Source organism: Onychomys torridus, chromosome 13 (assembly GCF_903995425.1).
Source record: "Onychomys torridus chromosome 13, mOncTor1.1, whole genome shotgun sequence".
Taxonomy (NCBI): domain Eukaryota; kingdom Metazoa; phylum Chordata; class Mammalia; order Rodentia; family Cricetidae; genus Onychomys; species Onychomys torridus.
Window position 1 is genome coordinate 4,234,733 of NC_050455.1, and position 10,666 is coordinate 4,245,398.

Below are 10,666 nucleotides of genomic sequence, written 5' to 3' on the forward strand. Positions count from 1 at the left end.
AGCTGTTCTCAAGGCTGTATTGCCTGTTAAACACAGAGAACTGTCAAAGCCAGAGGAAGCTGATCTTCACAGGGACTAGGAGTTTTACCTGGAGGAAGCGGGGGACCTCCCAGGAGTTACTTAATACAGTAATGCTATTTTCTCCTCCACAGAAAGAGCTGTGAAGATACTCAGGACCCAAAGTGAGATTTCTAGCAAAGTAAGGAGTGTAGGGCAGGTGGTAGCTGGTGTGCTAGAGGTCATTCACCCTGAAGACAGGTGCAAAAAAAAAAAAAAAAAAAAAAAAAAAAAAAAAAAAACAAAACAAAAAACAAACAGAACCTAATATGGCCCTACGTGCTTAGACTGGGAAGGAAATATAAGGATAGAGGGGCTGGGTCACCTCTTCTCTCCTCTCCCCCCACCACACAAGCAAATGTAACAAAATAGCTTTGGATGAATGCCTACCTCCTGAAGAACACACTTGACAACACTATGGGCAGGTGTGCCCAGCTGGACACATGCTACAACTGATCTATCAAGAAGGCCACACATCCTCTGCTGATCACAGCTCATAGAGATGAGAGAGACTCTGAGCTGGGTGGACTTTGCTCATGAGTGTCTTCTCTACACCTTGTTCTCCTCTTTGTCCTTGCTAGAAGAAAGTGAGGTAATGATGAGGGCCCACTCCTCCCCTCCCCTCCCTGTACTGCACTACCTTAGTCATAATGCCCCCAAAGATGGTGTTTGGTGCCATCTCCACTGCCCCAGAGGAGAGTCAAAAGGAAATCCGGCTTCCTTTTGTTCAAGAAACAAATTCTGTCACCAGTCTGGGGACAGACAATCCACTGTTCATCATTGTTGGGATTCTGACAAGTAGAGGCGTGCATTTCATGTTTTTTGTCTTTTCTCCCTAAGAATAGACAAGCCAGTGTGTTAGCTCCTAAACAGTAAGTGACAATCTGCTGTCTTCTAGGAGGCCAATGCCATGGGCAGCCCTGTCCCAGATACAATGATGGTGGCCTAGATGGAAAGATGCACCCTCTGTGCTCATGTGTGTAAGTGTATGAGTAGATGTGTGCAGGTTTTTGGTATTGTTTTATGTGTCTGTGTGTGTTTTGTGTATACACATGCATGCTTGGGTTGTGTTTGAGCTGTCATTTCTGAAATTTCCATTACAACCATGGAGAGATGGCCAGACTTAGCAAGTAAGAAAAATCACGTATCCAAAAGATGGCGTGTGAGAGGAACAAGTCTTGGAATCCTTGGTTTTCTTCTAGGAAGCCAGCAGGCATTCTCAAGGCGCTTCTGGGATACCTGCCTCCCTCTCCTCACACTGAAGTCTATGCAACAATCATGGTGGCCTCCTTGAAACTCCACTCTCCTTTACTCCCTGAACGTGGTTCATGCATGACTTCAGGCCTGAGACTAGCCTGCCATCCTTTCCTAGTCCCTCCTACTATGTAAGCCAAAGGGGTCTCCTTCCTTGAATGGCACTCAGTGGACTAGCCCCCATAATTTTTCTACACACTGTGTGGCTCAGATAATTGGCCCTGTGGACACTGGTACCTTGACTTAAGCATTTTGAAATCTCTATACCACAGAAATAACAGTGCTGATCAACAACTGAACTTGAAATACTCCCCAGTAAATGAATGCATTCTCAGGAGGAAGCAACAACTTCAAGTTTTACCCCTTGCTCCCTTCAAACTTCCTCATGAACCAACATACCTTTTAACTGACAAATCCCAGAGTGCTTTGCTGTTCTTGTGTGACCCACTGTGAACCCACTGGAAATCTCTCTCCTGGGCTCGCATGTGCCCTGGGCTCCAGGGGTGTACATGCTGAGCTTCTTCCAGCTCATGCAGAAGCATTTTCATATGTGTCCTTTTCCATCTGACTCTCAACTAATCCTTCTCGACTTCAGATCTTTGCACAAACTCCTCATGTCATCACTGGGGAGTTTGGGCCCAGAGCAAAGGTAGGAAGAAAAAGCCCCAAATCTGCACGTTTTATTTCATTGGTACATGTATTTAATCCATGTGCAAACTGTTCATTGGATAGCATCGTCGGCTTCTCTCTCTGGGAACACTAAGGTATGTGTATTCAACAGTGGAAAATAAACATAAGATTTTATTACAAAGTGCCACTGCCGCTCCTGGCATGAGTAATTTGTGCACCTGCATTTTTAAAATGTTTCAAAGTTTTTCCCCTTGGTGGGTCGGTGGTAACACACATTAGCTTCCTGGCTGTCACAGTCTGGTTCTTGTAGGCTCCTGTTATTTCTACCCAGGCCATCCAGAAGTCACTGTCTTTAGAACAGAGAACAAGCAAATAGGATGGGTGACCACGGAAGTCTCCAGCAGTCCAGACTCTGCTTCTGTCCTGATAAATACCTATCTCCAGGTAGTCTTCTGACATGCTGCTGAGCTTAATGCCAAGGGAGAGGAAACAAGTCAGAGTGGTCCCAATAAGATGTGGTTTGTGGGTACAGAACTGGAGTTGACCTCTCTCACCATCTCCTTTGCTTTGCAGGTTACTTTCTCTTAAGCACTGGAATGAAGTTGGTTGAGTGGGACTCCTCAGCAAATATGTGATCCAGTCTAAATCACTTGGTACTGGGGAGCCAGTCAGAAGAGAGCCTGGCTCTGGGGAGCCCCAGGTTTGGAAAGTGGTGTCGAGCCACGGGAAGGAGGGACTGCTGCTGCTATGGCAGCATCCTGGCTTCCTCAGGCTTCCCACTCTTTTGTGCAAGTGCACAATGATTCTGGTTTGTGCAGGTGTCTGAAGTCATCTCGGTATGCACTGTGCTAGCTCACAATTTCCCCTGTGATGTCTGTAATCTCCTGGAAATGTTCTCCGATTCCTTCCAATGTCCCCCACAACAGCCCCAAAGGCTGGCAATTCCAAGTCATCTCAGGCATGTTAATACTTTCTTGAGTCATATTGCAGCATATTGTACTCTTTCCTCCAACAGCAGGTCTCAGAGGAAGATGCTAATGGCCCAGTGCTACACCAACTTGATCATTAGAGTTCCCGTTTCTCCAAGCAACATCAGGCAGAGAACTAGCTCTAAAGAGCATTTATTTATCTGTCCAACACTGCAAATGGGGACAGAGCAAGCACTCCTGGTAGAACTGGTAGGTGTGACATCTTCATTGTTTACTGTGATGGAGAGCAACACAAAAGATGTTCATTTAAGCAATATTTAGTTTTCAGACAACACACGCCATCCGCCTGGATGCTCTTTGGCCCAGGCACAGGGTTGAATATACACAGCATCTTCAATTGTTTAAATGCAAGCCTGCTCTGCCTTAGTGCCATGAGTATTTGGGGAATGAAATTTTGCTGGTGAAGCTCAGGTCCCTTATTCTGCCTATGGACAGGTGAGTTGGACTATTAAAGTGGTTTTTAAGATTCCTTCTTGGAAGGCAGGAAAGATCCTGGGGTGATACTTTCTGTGTTCTGTGCACTGATGCATATGTTAAAGTCCTGGGTTTAAGTTCACAAAGGTACTTCTTAGAGTTCTCTAGAACTTCCAAAGCAGTCTGTCTCAAATCCTGCCTTAACTAATGTATGCACCATTGTCCAAAGGCAAAAACAGAATTGTTACTGAAATCATACCATGCATACACCATAGAAGCACATGCTACACACATCATATATAAAATACATACATCACAAAAATACACACTACACATCCACCACAATAAATCTACCACACATATGGTACTGCATATGCCACATCTATCACATTCACCACACATGCCACCCACAACATATACACCATTGCCACCTACATTTATCCCAAACATCACCCCCACACACACCACACAAACATACACATGATACCACACCACATACATAAACCACACATACATACCACTTTACACACCACACATCACATCCCCACATGTCACATACCCCATATTTGCTTGGAGAGAAATAATGTTTGAGAGATTTCTAGATTGTTCCCTGCCTTCGTTGCTTGTTGATGTCATTCTGCATAACATTCTGCAGACTGGTAATAACTGGGGATATGATGGCCACATTCAGCAGAGGCCCACATGGCCTTGGTAACATGATTTACAGTAAAAATCACTTAGACCATCTACAGTTTTAGGCAAGAGATTATTGCACTAATTATGTCAAGGGTCCAGGGTAAGGACCTTGCACTTGGAGGAAACATTCAAATGAATAATCCTATAGTTACAGCATGGAAACAAAACTAAAGCACATTGTCCTCCCATCTGGATCTCTGTGATTTTCTTTTGTTAGTATTATTTTCTTAATGTGAGGTCTCTTTATAGCCTAGGGTGTCTGAGGCTGGTCTTGAATTCCTAATCCTCTTATCTTGCTCCATCTCCCAGTGCTGAGATTATAGGTATGCACCACCAGGGCTCTTGACATGATGGGAACATATAAGGTTTGGCACCAGGCCATAAATCAGGGATTCAGGCGACTTCCATCCTTTGTGATTCTTATCCTTAGTCTTCCATCTTTTGTGACTCTCATCTGTAATCTTCAAGGTCCAAGAAACAACCCAAAGTCTTCTCAATGCGAAGGGGCATGGAAGTACAATCTGGAGGAGGTCTCTGCCACCACTTCTATTGCCCCTACTATCTGGATATTTCGAGTGGAAATACCCAGCTCCAGTCATAGATTGTTCCTGCACTCTTCTGTGTCTTTGAATGGTTGGAAGACTTGCTCAGGCTCCTTCTTAAGGCTTTTAATCATGAGCATTAAGCCAGTGTTCATACAATCTGAGCTAGTTATAACTGTGTCGTGTGCATGCACAGGTCTGAGATATTCTTCAATCAGCACCTACCACCTAGAATTCATTATGTAGACCAAGTTGGCTTAGAACTCAGAGATTTGCCTTCATTTTTATTCCAGGTGCTGAGATTAAAATGTGTGTCACCAAGATTGGCTGATTTGGTTGCTTTTGACAGTAGTATTTTTGCAATCAGAAAAACAGTGATATAAAAAATGGAATATAATATTATTTTAGAATACCAGTGATAAATTAAATAACTTTATAAGTATATAATAAATTAATAAATACTAGTATTTACACATATTAATATTTACTAATATTATTTATACCCATTTATATACTTCCACAGTGTTTATAATATTGTTATATTAAGAGTGTTAACAGTCTAATTCACTGAGGCTCTGTAAGTGGCACACAAATATGATTTTCTCTCATGACTCATTATTTAACTACTTAAGCTTGGTTTCAACATGTATGTTATTTAGCATGATAATTTTGCCATGTTAGCCTACAATGTTTAAAATGATTGTTTTTTAAAATCATTCTGAAATATTGGTTTTATTGTGGCATCCTATTTTCGGAGTTCTGATGAGAAACAGCAGAACAGTGAAGCCTCTTCAGAAATTTCACAAAATGGAATTTGAACCACTTGGAGTCGAAGCTAATGACACCAAGATCATAGGTTTGTGGGCATTTGCTCCATTGTGCCTGAAATAAACTTGCTGTCTTCCTGGTCTCTATTTTGAGGATACTGAACTAAAGGGAAGTCTACTTCTCAGGAGAATAACCAAGGCAAGGATGTCATGTTCCATCTTTGTGATGAAATGCAGACTTGTCACTAAAAGGCCAATTCTTCATTTCCAGATCCAGAATATAAATGGATTCCCAAGAAACGTTGGCTAATGACACCCTGGCCCCTCACCCCTAAAGAAGAATTTGGGAATCTACTCTGGGCTTTAGCCAGTCTTCCAGGTGAGTGCAGACCATCCGAGTGTTCTTTGTCTTGATCTTGTCCTACAGTGTGGCAGACCACTTTGTCAGTGGTCTCCATGAGTGCCACCTGACTTATTTCCAGGGCTCTCGCAGGTAAACACAGTCCATTTGAGTTCTGGGTGCTCTGGAGGGAGGCACTGATTCAGAAGACCTGCGATCATTCTGGGGGTTAGGGCCATCCGGGCACTGCCCTAATTAGCTTCCCTTCTCCTGGGCAGCCTTTTTCTTCTTCTTCTAAACAGTTTGTGCAAAGATTAAGGATATGGATGCCCTCTTTCTTTCTGCCTACCATTTCTAACAGTTTAGCTTAGGTTAGGTTAGGTTAAGTTGGTGTGTGTGTGCGTGCGTGCGTGAGTGTGTGTGTGTGTGTGTGTGTGTGTGTGTGTGTGTGAGTACAGGCTAAGCTTAAGAGATTTCTAGGTCTTGAGGGATCCTAAAGACTCATTGCTCACTTGCCAACTAATCCTGGTGGACTTCAGTTTGGGGCATTCCCTTCATTTCTGAGCATCAAAAGCTCCTCTTTGTCCCTATTTACTGATACTCCTGTGGCTTAGATCAGTCATAGTAAACTTTGGTGGCTGCTGTGGACTGGCCAAGGAGGACCAGATGGATAAAATTTAGTATCTCCATTCCATGTTGTTGTCTTGCAGCATAAAGGGGGTTCTAAGGGAGACATTTCCAGAACTTAGGAGGACACAATAAACACACAGCACAGCAAACACATCATCTTCTTTGCTGTTGAGGCCTGAGGGGTCAGCCACCATCTAACACCTTCCTGTGTTTGTATTGGTTTTTCTGGGACTTCCAATGTGACTTTGGAGGGTTAGCCTCCCAAGTCTGGCCTATCCAGTGTGTTCTTCATCCTCGGTATCAACAAGGGGACATCCCTGTCATGCTTTCACAGGGATGATGGGGACGCAGAACTACCTGGAAAACTAGTTTCTACTTGCCCATGGCAGAGAAATGCAGAAGCAGTACCCATCACCCTAATGGGCTCATCTTCAGGCACACCATGGTCAGTGTCAGCGTTCTGCACAAAGGCTAAGTGGAGAGACAGATTGGGGTGACCACACTAGAGGGGGCCAACCTCTCAAGCTACAGTTGTGTGGCTCACTCTTGATGTAAACTTGTGTGAAGAAAGGAACTGAATGACATTCCCAGCCTAGAGAGATTCCGTTTCATCATTTTGTACACATACATTCACGATGTGCTATATGTTATATATAATTTACTAAAGTATGCTTTTTAAAAATAGATTTGAGGAGCATGGAGACCCCAGAAGCGTATGTTATTGTACTGGGCTCAAGTTTCTCTTTCCCGCCCACAGGGGACCTCTGAGGGTCTATTTGAGGGCATGAATATGGAAAATTCAGCTCAAACCCCCGTACCCCCACTCCCTGAACAGCACTGCAGAACTATGAGATTTTGAAAGAACAGATGCAAGAGACAAAATAAGTGTAGGAGGAATTTGGAGAAGGGGTCCTAGGAATCGCCATGTTCCCTATCACTCCCAGAACATGCAGATATTTCCAGGGGTACTGTACATCGGGGTGGCTTCAAACCACCAATTATTTTTCCAAGCAACATAATTACTGCCTTCTCCTGAAAATGCCAAACACTCGAATGAAATGTGGCTTTAGAGATCTTCACTTACGTTAATTGGTTCCAATTACTCAGACCTGCTTTGCCCCCCTAAAACACGTGAAAGCCAAGAGTTGCTTTCCTCTCCCCTCCCCCCATTCACTTTTGTAAAGAAAGAAAGGAAGGGAGAAATGGAAGGAAACGAGGAGGCTTCACACGAGTTCTCCATATTTCCTGGGATTCAACCGAACTTAGACAGGGAGCACAATAACTGAAGAGACCAGAAGTCAGTCCAGCCTAGTCCACGGCTTGTTGTCTGCAGGGACACTCAAGGGTCAAGTAGTCACCGGCCCTTCTCATCCAACCACTCTGAACATATTCTGTTGGGCTTGGTTTGCTGAGTGTGCATGCTCGTCAAAGAATGTGGGGATGGATTATTTATAAGACGTTCACTTCCAATTAGTGTTGCTTAACATGTGAGCTTGCACTTGGCACACAGCACAGCAGCTGGGTCTGTTCTGAGGCTGGGCATGTTGGGGAGTGGGGTGTGGTGAGGTGCCTCTTACTGAGCAACTGTGAGATCCTTTAGCCAGGATGACAACTGGGAACAGCCGTGACTTAATGCAGATTCTTAGGTTAGATGTGCAGCCCTGTATGTGACGTGATAACAGACATAGACGAGGACATTTTCAGTGTCCTCGGGAACAATGCATACAGGCTTAGAGATTGTCAGGCCATTTTGACCTATTCTTCTGGTGCCTGTGGGGAGAACTGATCCATTTCATTTAGTAACTGTGTCTGTCTCAATGGAAACCAATCCCACATATAAAACATCGTGGAGGCTGAGAGCCGCTGGCTTCTAATTCCAGGATCTGATATGGTAAGTAGACTTTCTAAAGATGAATTTATACATTCTTAGCCAATCAAATTAACTAAAAATTGAAGACTCCTTTTGCTGAGTTTGATGAAACCCATGTAAACTGGGGTCAGGAAGGTGAGGCTTCCAGATAGGGAGCCCCGCCTTTCTCAATGACAGGGCAGAGGGTGGAGCTTTGCCTGCTGCCTGTACACTACTGGAAGTAGGGGGCACTGCAGAGGAAGACTGAGGGGAAAAGAAGCCAGAGACCTAGTATCTGGGAAAGCTATCCAAAGCCTGCCTCAGGCTAGAACATGGCGTATCCTGGAACATGGCACATTCCACAGAACCTACAACAGAACCTTCTAACTTGGAACATATGTGATTGGTGGGGGTGGGGGTGTACAGTGTGCATTACTGGCTTGCTGTTCCATGTTACCACAGTGCCTCCTCTGCAATTAAGGCCTTAGGCAAGCAGAGCTATAAACACCCAAAGCTCCGATTCTCCTGCTTGAAGTTTAGTCTCCATGCTATGAAATGATGAGTTCATCCTGAGCTTTATGTGCCAAGGGTCGCTGTCATAAAACTCCCCTTCATCTGGCATTGGCTCTGAGCCCCCCTTAGATGATATGACTGAGGTTTGGACAGACAAAGGGCAGGTAGCCTTTCTCATCCTCAGTGGAGTCCCATTAGAAGTTCCACAGCCTGCTGTATTTGTGGGCCCTTGAAGAGAGTCAGCTGGCCAAACATGTCCTTGTTGAAAGGGTGGTTTTCTGAATGTCAGTCTGGACTCAGAACTAAGACTGGGAGAGATCTTTGCAGACATGAAGAAGAAAGTCAGAGAATATTCTATCATGCCACACGATTCAGAGAGCACTGTGTCAGGAAACCACAAGGGCCCTTTCTTCTGGGTTAAAAGATAGTTAAAATTGTCTCAGGAAAGGTGTGGCCAAGCAAAAGGACTTCAAGACATCACATACCATCGAATACAAAATGCCCAAGTTGATGGGTGGGAGAGACAGCTGGGTTGGAAAAGTGTTTATCTTGCAAGCATGAGGACCTGAGCTCAGTCTTTCAGGGCTTCCAAGTCTTCCAAGTGAAAAAAGCCATGTGGAGCAGTGAGTGCATTTTTGAGCAAGGCACCAAGGAGATGGAGGAGGTGTGGACCCCAGGGGCTCACTGTTCAGCCAGTCTAGCTTACCTGGGAAGCTCCAGGCCAGTGAGAGACCCTGTCTCAAAACAACAAGGTAAACACTTACCTTGCCCTCTGGTACACACACACACACACACACACACACACACACACACTCACACACACTCACGCACACATGCACAAACACGCATGCACACACAGACACACACACGCAAACACGCACGCACAAATGCACACACGCATGCACGCGCACACACGCGCGCACACACACGCGCGCGCACACACTCACACACGTGTGCACACACACATGCAAGCACGCACACGCAGACACGCATGCAAAAATGCACACACACATGCACAAATGCATACACGCATGCACACACACGCACACACATATGTGCACACGCACGCACACAAGCGCACACACACGCACTCACACATGCGCACACAAACACATGCACACATGCATGCTCACGCACACACACACACACACACACGCATTACAGAAACTGAGTTATGCTTTATGCTTTCCCTACACTTAAATCTTTTGCTTCCCATCAAACTCTCAGTGATCTTGAGATTTAAAAAATAAACAAATAAACAGCAGTAGCAACAATAAAACAAAACAAACAAACAAATCCCAGGAAAACAAAAACTCAGTCAGGAATTCAGGGAGAAACATTGTTCTTCTTCTAGGGAATGTTTTGTCAAGCAGATGGATCCAAGTGATAAACACACAGTGTATTCCTTATCCATGAGAAAGGCAAGGAAAAACAAGAGGCCACTTGGCACTGTGGGCAGGACTTCCACAGAACGGAGCACTTTCATGCTGGGGAAAGCAGTGACATATTTGGATCACCTTTGCATGAGGCAAGCTTCCTATTGACTGATTATTCTCAATCTCTGGGGCGTTGGAATAACTATAAAAAGACATCATTCATTTGTGTATGAGTGAGGGGCCTCCTTTTATTCTGTTATGCGTTTGTTTGTTTGTTTGGGTGAGGGGGGCATGTAATGCAGCATGTGGGGGGCAAAGGACAACTTGCAGGAGTTCTTCTTCGGCAGCGTGGCTCTCAGAATTGAACCAAGGTTGTAAGCCTTGGCAGCAAGCACCTTTACTTGCCAAGACATCTTAGCAGCCATAGATGGCTTTTATTTTATTTTATTTTTTTTTGGTTGTTGTTGTTGTTAAAAATGTACATAATAAATCTTGGCATTACTTAGTATGAAAAATATTTCATGATGTCTTCCTATAAAATTGTCCATGCCTTCACATTGGAAGTAGTCTTTTTCTGAAGAGTATTAAGTCTGAGCTATTCTCCTCATT

The 10,666-nt window shown here is 44.4% G+C and overlaps 1 long non-coding RNA gene across 1 annotated transcript; it reads left to right on the forward strand.

Annotated features, from left to right (window-relative positions):
• Positions 1–2,710: 2,710 nt before the first annotated feature.
• Positions 2,711–10,314, forward strand: LOC118594448. Its single transcript, XR_004946385.1, has 3 exons — positions 2,711–3,119; positions 5,621–5,728; positions 10,036–10,314. It is a non-coding gene; the product is annotated as an uncharacterized LOC118594448 (long non-coding RNA).
• Positions 10,315–10,666: the final 352 nt, after the last annotated feature.